Source organism: Octodon degus, unplaced genomic scaffold, assembly GCF_000260255.1.
Source record: "Octodon degus isolate 3935 unplaced genomic scaffold, OctDeg1.0 scaffold00031, whole genome shotgun sequence".
Taxonomy (NCBI): Eukaryota; Metazoa; Chordata; class Mammalia; order Rodentia; family Octodontidae; genus Octodon; species Octodon degus.
In genome coordinates, this window is record NW_004524607.1 from 18,210,146 (window position 1) to 18,220,498 (window position 10,353).

Sequence of the window (10,353 nt, forward strand, 5' to 3'; positions counted from 1 at the left end):
CCCAAACGAAGTTTGCCTACTATACGTGTTCTTTTTCTGGAAGGCGCGTCACAGGCTTCTTGCACATAGGAACATCAGGCAGTGAAATTAGCCAACAAAGAGCCCAAAAATGTAAAACAAAACAAAAAAAAAAATCAGGGCAGTAAATAAACCATAAAATAATGCTCCTTTGCATAATGATATCTCAAACAAGAAGACAAAGTGTCACCTGGTTCCATCTCCGCAGGGAATGTGCTCATCTTGCAATTCAAATTTTCCCTACCGGGTATATGTTCACAAATGACCTCTAAAGTGCCACAGGAATTGATTTGGGATTATAAATATATTGATGAGTGGATAAATGGAGAATCAACTACATTTTAGAATGCCTCCTTAGTATTCCAAAATAAAAATTATAAATAATACAATATATAACTTAAAATCAATATTGTGCCCTTTGACATAAAGAGGAAAAGAAGGGAAATAATTTATAATAAATAATGCATCTGTCACTGTATAAAAGCTCAGGCAGATGCAGCAGGGGGCGCTATCTCTAATGGCTGTGGACAGGTACTAGGGGGTAAAATGTGACTTAGCTGGCATGGTATGGCCACTGCCAGTGACACAACTTTGCAGAATTGTCAATGACTGTTGGGGAAAATTCTGGAACAATAATCTCTTTTCACAGCAGATCATTCTGTATAAGCTCAGTGTGTGCTAAATGCGAAAGAATGTTGAGTCCCACGTAAAGTGGTATTGGTTTTAGGGTCAGAGAAACATAAACAGTTGTTTTATTTATGCAAATGCCTGGTGGAAGCATCAGGCATATGAACTGCAGAATTACTTTTTTTTTTTTTAATGTATTTGGTACAGGGTCTCACTACACAACTTGGACTTGTAGTGATCCTCCTGTTTTCAGCCTCCCCAGCAGTGGGATTACAAGGGCTTGTCTCAGTGGCCAGCTCAGCAAGCTGGGGAGTGGGGCCGGCATGGCATGTGGTGCCAGTTCCTGCGCTTGCCTAAGCAGGTGCTTAGTCAGCTGAGCTATCTCACTGGCCCTAGAATGACTTATTTATTTATTTATTTATTTAGTATTTTTTAGGGGCCAGGGAGATGGCTCAGTGGAGTAAGCGCTTCCCTGGCAAGTGCAAGGGCCTGAGTTCAATCCCTGGTTCTGACACAAAAAAGAAAGAAAGAAAGAAAGAAAGAAAGAAAGAAAGAAAGAAAGAAAGAAAGAAGAAAGGTGAGAGACATTGAGTATTTTTTAGGGAAGGGTCTACAAGGTGTTCAGGGTCTCACTACCAGATCAGACTTGTAGTGATCCGCCTGTTTACAGCCTCCCACGAGCTGGGATTAGAGGCACGTGCCACCCAGTCCCAATTGCCATCTCAGCGAGCCCTGGGGGCGGGGCTGGCACAGCAGGCCAGGGGATCAAACCTCCAGCCCCTGCGCCTGCTTGCAGGCAGTTTAATCCACTGAGCTACTTGGCTGGCTCTCTTAGAATTACTGTCTATGGTTCCAGACTGTCCAGGGAACAGAGAGCTGTCCAGGGCGCGGAGGGCCATCCAGCACCCCTGGAATCACATGGAGGTAAATGTCAGTGGAACCTCCATTGGTGACAAACTGGAAGTGCCCCACACTGGTGGAGACTGGGGCATGTGGAACATCAGGCTCTCATTCACAGGCAGGTTCCCAGTTATGGTAGCGCCCTGTATGCCTAGTGTGCGCCCAAGTCAGTGCTGTGCAGGCGATGGGCTGCACTTGCAATGGGGAAGCCCCAGAAGTTATGTAAAGGCAAAGAGAAACAATACAAGGCCAGTTGTTATCCCAGGATTTGGTCTCCCAGGGCTGCTGTAACAAAGTATGAGAACCATTTTAAAACAAAGAAATGGATTCTCCACAGTTAGGAAACCAGAAGTCTAAAATCAAGGAATGGGCAGGACTGGCTCCTTCTGGAGATAGTCAAGGGAGAATCCACTGCATAGGCATCTCCTAGATTCCCATAGTCTCCAACAATCCTCGGTACTCCTTAGTGGATGCATCACTGAAGTCACTGCCTATGGTGTCACATGGCCTTCTCCCTCTGGGTCTCTCTGGGTCCAAATTTCTCTTGTTTTAAAGGAAACCTTTTTAAAAGGACATCTTAACTAACTACATACAGCTGCAAAAAAACTACTTCTACATAATCTTACATTCACAGATACATGAGACTAGATTTTGAGGATACCTTTGGTGAGAGGGACAATTCAAAACACTAAGCAAAACCTAGAAACAACCTACTTAGAGCTAAGGACTGACATTTCCATCAGGGAAGTCCTCTGGTGGGATGCAGGAATATCAGGGCTCGATGGAGTAGGTGGGTAGTGACCACCTCCCTGAGACCATCCCTGGGCAGTTCTGCTAAGCTCTGCTCTCCCTCTACCCCAGATGGAGCAGAACTGCAAGTGGGAGGCTGAGCTGTTGAAGCTGAGGCATGAGGAGGAGGAGGCAACCCTGAAAAGCAAGGGGATAGCCTCCAGGCTGTGCAAGAAGCATACAGACTACATGGTGGAGCTGACAGAGCACGTGAACAGCCTGCAAAGGGTCAACCCCAAGCTGGAGAAGGACAAGCAGGTCATGCAGGTGGGATCAATGACCTCAACACCAACAGGGAAACTGTGCAGAAGTCTAAGCTGAGGGAGTCATAACATCCGGGCCCTTTACAAACATTACCTAAATTCATGACAAGCCTAAGGCTTGGGTTGGAGGCTGTGAAGGGCACTGAGAAAAATCCATCACAGAGCCCATGGGCCAGGTGTATGTCCTTGGCTGAGTTATATAATCTAATGGCTTCATTTTCCTCATCTGCAAAATGCAGATGATAATAATTGTCACCTCATAAGGCTATTATGAGAGCTACAATAGGAATAAGAAATGCTCAATAAATGTGCTGCTCCAAATATTGCCATCTTAGGATAACTTCGTCCTCAAGGAGTTAGAGTCTAGTAGTAGTGATAAGACAACTTCCTCCACACCCCAATTCAGGAGAAAGGGATCTGTGACAAAAAACAAAACCAAATGAAGTCACTCAACAAAGCGTCTGTGAGGGCCTACCATATGAGAAGCCCTGTTGGAACACTAGAAAATGGGGGTCCAAAACGGACACAAAGATGCTCAGGAAAACTGTACCCCAGCCAGCATTGCTGCCTCCAAACTTCCAGCATTCATAAGCCCTTTGCAGCTTCTGAGGAAGGGACACTTTAGAGGAATTAGGTGGATAGCCAGGGAAGCCATAGAGGAGGGAGAAACACAAGTCACTACGAGTCTATGGCAGATACATAGTTGGCTCCTCCAGCTGAGTTCATTCTGAGTGGATGAATGCGGAGGCTGGAAGACAGCTTAGCGGAAGCCAAAGCCAACGTGGCAGAACTGGAGCGAAACCAGGCAGAAAGCAGTGCCATCAGAGCCCACCTCCAAGGCGAGCTTCTTGCCTCCACAGCGTCTAAGGAGCAATGTGTGAAAAGGAATCAGGGATCCCCAAGGGAATGGAAAGAGAATGCCTGGTCCTCTGCCCCAGGGCTCTCCGGGCCTTGGAAAATTTGTATCCAATCCCCTGCGATGAGACAAGGAGATTTTACTCCACCTGCTGAACATTCCATGGACTGTCTTTACATAGCCAAATGGGGGACACTGTGCAAGCAATTTCCTATCCTCTCCCTCCTTGCCCCATGAGAGCAACAGGAAGGACATTAATACTGACAAAGTACAATTTTCAAACGTTTTAAAACAGAACCCTCGTACTCAAATGAAATGAATGTATGCCAAGGATTTATTTAATTCATTAATGAGGGAACTAGAAGAAAGCTGCCTTTGAAGAACATTTGAAAGGCAGAGATTTACATTGTTAGCTGGGAAAGGAACACTCACATAACTTTTCTAAATGGGATGCAAAGCTGATTAGTGTCCTACAGGACGATAATATGGCAGCTTCTGGGTTTGGTTTAGTTTAGTGCCCCCTCCCTATTCAAAAGAAATGCTTTGCATCTCATGACAAAAACCATTTGGGATTCATCAAAATACAAGTTAACATCTAACTTCACAGAGGCTTGGCTCTAGTCAGGAGCAAATAGGCAAATGAAGGTACATTTGCCTAGAGAATGAAGTCTTTCTTAGTGAGCTTATTACATTGAAGCATCCTTCAGCCTTATCGCCCACATTGTGAGTGTTTTTTTAAATCATCCCCATGTAATAGGTAAGAAAAATGAGGCCCAAATTTGGCGTAGCGGTGCATGGCTGTAAGCCCAGAACTTGGGAGACCAAGGCAGAAGGATCACTGCAAGTTCCCGGCCAACCTGGGCTACAAAGTGAGTGCAAAGGAAGCCTGGACTACACAGCAAGAACCTGTCAGAAAGAAGAAGGAGCGGGGCCGGGGAGATGGCTCAGTGGAATGAGTGCTTCCCTGGCAAGTACAAGGGCCTGAGTTCAATCTCCAGTTCTACAAAAAGAAGAAAAAAAGAAAAGAAAGGAAGGAAGGAAAGAAGGAAGAAAGGAAAAGAGAGAAAGGAAGGAAGAAAGAAAGGAATGAAAGAAAGAAGGAAGGAAAAAAGAAAGGAAGGAAAGAAGAAAGGAAAAGAAAGAGAGAGAGAGAGAAAGGAAGGAAGGAAGGAAGGAAGGAAGGAAGGAAGGAAGGAAGGAAGGAAGGAAGGAAGGGACAGAGAGGGAAGGGGGTTGCTTAGCAAAACGGAGTGACTTACAGAGCAGGACTGGAAACCCTTGCTCTGCCTCTCTGGCTCATGGACCTCTTCCTGATTTCTGGCTCCAGCAATCAAATGACAGAAGGGTGAGCTCTGGGATGGTGACAAGTGCACTGGTAAACATTCTCTTGAACATTCTCAGCCTTGCTGTTTTATCCAAATTCCTTTGCTGGATCTACTATCACATGGGAGCCGGGAGCTTTATTAGAAGAGGCTCCAAAGTCCACACAAGTCCCCTAGCTGTTGGCAGCCCTTGGGCCCCTACTCCTTCCTGCACTCACCAACTTTGGGTGGCTGGCAGAGGGGCTCACTATGCTACCCATTCCAGCTCCATGGGCCACCATTTTTTCCCAGTGCTGGGACTCGAACCCAGGGCCTGAGCTTCATCCCCACTGCACTCCCATTTACCTGTAAGGCAAGGTCTCACTAAGTTATTACGTTTCCCAGGCTAGGGTCAAACTTGTGATCCCCCTGCCTCAGGCTTCCACAGTCCTGGGGTTGCAGGCATGTGCTCCACACCTGGCAGCCGAGTCACCATATTTATTCGGTACTTTGATGGCAGTGCCATGAGGGACTTTAGATCCGGTTGGGAAAGCAGTGTTTTCATCCAGTGTTTCTTCTATTCTCTTCTTCTTCAGCTGAAAATAGTGAATTGAGCCATGAATGTGAAGAATCCCATACCTGGCTCAAATCAAGTCCTAAGGATAAAGGCATCTCTGATGTCACAAGTGGATGATTATACTAGGCAGCTTGGACCAAGAGTCAAAAGTTTGTTTGGGATGGAGTTGATGACATAACTGCATCCTTAAGTTATAGATTTTTGAAGATATAGAATTACAAAAATATTTGATATAAGATCAAGTAAAAATGTTAACTATAAAGCTGTATGTAGTGTGTGATGAGTGTGACTATATGAAATTGCACATCCTTGGGGACAATAATTGGAAGAAATTATTGGGGAAATTAAATCTTCGATGGACTGGCCATGGTAGTGAATTCCTATAATCCTAGCATTCTGGGTGGCCGAGGCAGGAGGACTGCAAGTTCAAGTATAGCCTGGACAACTTTGCCAAAATAGAAATTATAAAAGAGCTGGGGCTGGGCATGATAGTGCACCCCTATAATCCCAGCATCTGAAAGGTTGACGCAGGAGGATCACCACAAGTTCAAAGCCTATATGGGTTACATAGTAAATTCAAGCCCAGCCTAAACTACATAGTGAGACTCTGTCACAAAAGGGGGCACTGGGCATATACCTCAATGACATGACCCTTGTTTTAATCCGCAGTACTACAAGAAAAAAATACAGTAAAAGAAAAATGTGTATAAATTTCTCAAGGCTTGGAGTGTAGAATCATGCATCTTTCCCCACTTTATCTATGGACACCATGGATACAATATTATCTACAGCTACATGATGGCCCTGGAGCCATGGACAGGCTCAGTGGCCCCGACAGGTTCCTCCACAGTCTCTCAGGACAGCTGCAGTGACTCTTGGTCTTGCCCACATCAAGCCTACTCTGGACCTGATGAAGGAGCAGCTCAAAGAGGAGCAGGGAGGCAAGTTAGTGTCCTGGCGCCTTGTGTTCGAACTCAACACCAAGCTGACCACCTGGAGGACCATGTGCAAGACTGAGGCCGTCCAAGGGACCAAGGAGCTGGAGACCAAGGGAATGTTATCCTTGTACGGGGAGAGCCAGGTGGGCCAAGCTTGTGAGGGTGGTGGCTCAGCACTTCTGAGGTCACTGCTAAGGCCATGGCCAGGAAAGAAGTTCTCAAGCTCCTTTAAAAGGGCAGAGTGAGGCCGGGGAGATGGCTCAGTAGAATAAGCAATTCCCTGGCAAGCGCAAGGGCCTGAGTTCAATCCCCGGTTCTGCCAAATAAATAAATGAAATAAAATAAAAGGGCAGAGTGCTTAGACAAAGGAGCCTGCTCTATGCCCTCATGTGCACTGTGTACCCTCAGGGTCCCATGTGTAAGTCAGGACTAGCTACCTAGAAACTCTACCTGCAGGGATGCTAGGAGCTAAGATTCCAGTTCCAGGCAGGGCTTCTCTGACTCCAACGTACTTAAGAAGCACTGACCGACCTTACTGAAGCACGGCCACTGTTCCCCTTCTTCAGGCCTGTATTCCTGTGTCCCCTCCCAGAAACTCTCCTCTTGGCCATCATTTAAAACTGTGGTCACTCTTACTCTGATGTGGTGGCACATGCTTGTGATCCCAGCACTCTGGAAGGCTGAGGCAGGAGGATCACAAATTTGAGCCCAGCATGGATAACTGGGCAATTTAAGGAGACCCTATCTCAAAATAAAAAAAAAAATTACAAAGGGCTGAGGATGTAGCTCAGTGTGAAGGCCCTGGGTTCCATCCCTAGTACCAATTAAAAAACAAAAAATCACCACCCCCACTCTTTCTCTGCTTTATTGTTTGCCATAGTCCTCAAGTCGAATGTGTCCTCTGCCCTATTCATGAGGGAGAGATCTTAGTCTGTTTTATTCACTGCTATACTCCTAAAGCCTGGAACAATTCTTGGCAATGAGTAGGAATCATAAATATTTGTTGAATTCATAAATGAGTGAGTGAATGGATAGCAGTTGCTTCCGTAAACATTCCCCTGGATCTGCATCTTTTCCAAAATTGACACCAGAGCGCAGGGCCATGCACCCTCGGCCCTAATGATGGAAGGTCATGCCTGTGGGCTCCTGTGTTTCCTTGACCACTCCTCTGGTCCTCAACCCCAGCAAGAAGCTCTCTGTCAGGCCTCAAGAGGCCCAAGGCGGACTTCCTTGAAAAGAAAATAAACAGAGGCTCCAGGCAGCAGCCGAGGACCTCAGAATTGACTTGGAGAAGGTCAGAGGGGCAAGTGCTGAAAGGCTGCCTATCTGCGTGTGGGAGCAGAGGCCACAGCAGGTCTGGGAAAGACAGTCACATGTCTGGGCTTCAAGAAGACACTTGTAACCTAAGAGGGTAGAGCACAGGTTTTGCCTTCAGGAGTGTGTCGGACATGGTTACCTACTTGAGCACAAGCTTATAAACTCGTCTGGAATCTGAACCTCCACAGGTCACTCCAGTGGCCCCTTGGTGTCTGGAGGGGGTTGATTCCTAGACTCCAGAGGATTCCCAAAGCTGGAGATACTCAAGTCCTTATATAAAATCGTGCAGTACTTGCACATCCTCTACATACACTTTAAACTGTCTCTGTGGGCTGGAGAGATGGCTCAGTGGTCTAAAGCACCTACCTGAAACAAGCTTGGCAAAGCACAGGGACCTCGGTTCGATCCCCGGCACCACATGCCAGCCAGCCCCGCCCCCTGGTGGGCTGAGCTGGCCACACACACAAACACACAATAAATAAATGTAATAAATAAAAATAAATAAATATTAAAAAATAAATAAATAAACTGTCTCTAGATTGCTTATAACACCTGACACCAAGGAAACGGTTTGTAGTTGTACTGGATGGCTTCAGGAATAGTGACAAGAGAAAAGTTCTGGTATGTGGTTGGAGCCTGAATACGGAGGACTGTATTTAAACAGGCCCACAACAAGGGTTAAATTTGTTCTCAGGAAGTTACATAACACATTTTCCCTGTTCCTTGTCTCTTATACAAACTACATCCCACACATTTTGCGTAGCTGAGTATTTCTGTTTGCGTTCCAGTTCAGGATGACTTAATGGTCTCTAGGTGAATTAAGATTTCTACTAACAATATGCTTCCCTGGTTCTGGGTCTGGAAATGATCCTAATTCAGGTCAGTAATGAAGAGCTGTGAGAAAGTGGCCCTGGAAACAGGAAGTCACATCTACATAAGAAGCTTCAGAAAAAGTCCTGAGCCATCTCCACTTCGCTGCACGGCCCGTGCTGCAGCTGCTGCCCTGGACAAGAAGCAGCGAGTGTTTGACAAGATGCTGACCAAGTGGCAGCAGAAGAGTGATGAACTGCAGGTGGAAGTGGACAGCTCACAGAAGGAGTGACACACGTGTGTGACAGAGAGCTTTAAGACCAAGACCGCCTACAGGAGTCCCTGGAGCCTAAGGGTGGGCAGGCAGGGTGGGCCTGCAGGGACAGGGACACAGACAGTTTGAGCACATCACCAACTTAAGCACAAGTTGACACATAGTAGGTCCTTGATAAATGTCTACTGGCTGGTAAATAAATACGTTGGAGAGGTACCTAGGCACTCAGCATCGTAAATTTGGGTGAGTGACTTAAGTTGTCTATACCTTACTTTCTTCATTTGTAAAATGAGGAACTACTACCTTCTGAACTACTACCTTCTTGTAATATTGCAACCACTACACTCAGCACTATGTTTCCTAAACATAGGATTCTCAGGCTGGAAATTCATTTTATTGGCTATTGCTTGAAAATTGCTATGAGGGGCTGGAGAGATGGCTCAGTGGCCTAAAGCACCTACTTGAAACAAGCTTGTCAAAGCACAGGGACTGCGGTTCGATCCCCCAGAACCACATGCCAGCCAGCCCCGCCCCCTGGTGGGCTGAGCTGGCCACACACACACACACATAAATAAATGTAATAAATAAATAATTTAAAAAAAAAAAGAAAATTGCTATGAACTGAAGATCATTTTGCCATACAGAGGTTTGACTAGATCATGTGTATGGGGGTGTGTGTGTGTGTGTGTGTGTGTGTGTGTGTGGCTGGCTGGCTGGCACACATTTCTAATCATATAGGTGGTTGTTCAAAAGGTATCATTTTTTAGGAAACTTTTTTGGACCCCTGTTCTGAGGAATCACAGAAACTAAATCCCAGTCAGTGCAGGATTACTTGTCCAAGTCTAAGTCACCACACTCTGCTTTCTCCCTAGAGACAAATCAAATCCCAGCACAGCTGGTGTAAGACCACTGCAACAGAGTATAGGCAGGTGGTCCCAGTAAGCAATGAGCCCCAAACCTGTCCCTCCCAGGAGAACCACCTGCTTAGAGGAGATGATTTTGGGAGGTGTGTGGGCTCCACTTTCTTAAGTAAAGGACTTGAGCATAATTACATGAGTGAAGGCTTGAGGACTAGGACAGGAAAGTATGCAGGAGTGTAATGACAGTTGAGTGCTGCTGAAAGCCAACTAGCCCAGGCTCCTACTCATTCCTATTGAGATGAGAAGGCTCCCAGGTAACCTGGGTGTTAAGAGTAGGAGCTAGGAACCTCACTTTGCAGGTGAATCCCTGATGGGAGCAAATCTTGTAAAGTAGCCCCAGCCTGGGAGGAGAATAGCTGAGCAGTCTGTGCTGAGAGGGTATCGGGCAGCATCACAGGTGCTCAGAGTTCCACAGCAGAACAGCGATGGCCAGGAATCTGTCACTGTGTTCAGAGATTAGACAATGGAGCTACAGAAGCCATGGATGTGTTGGTAATGCTGCCCACTGGGACAATAACAATGACCTCGATGATGTCCTGCAATCTTCTCCCAAAACCACCTGGAACTTAGGACCCCAGAAACTGGATTAAATGAGCTTTTCATGAACTCAAGACTGAGCATACTGATGCACACCTGTAACCCCAGCACTTGGGAGGCTAAGACAGGAAGATTGCTGGGAGTTTAAAGCCAGCATAAACTATGAAGTGAGCTCAAAGCCAGCCTGTGCTACTAGTGAGACCCTATCTTAAAAAAAAAAAAAAAA

General features: G+C 46.2%; 1 pseudogene; it reads left to right on the top strand.

Moving 5' to 3' along the window:
- LOC101573167 overlaps positions 1–10,353 on the top strand; it is a 77,114-nt pseudogene that overhangs the window by 38,430 nt on the left and 28,331 nt on the right.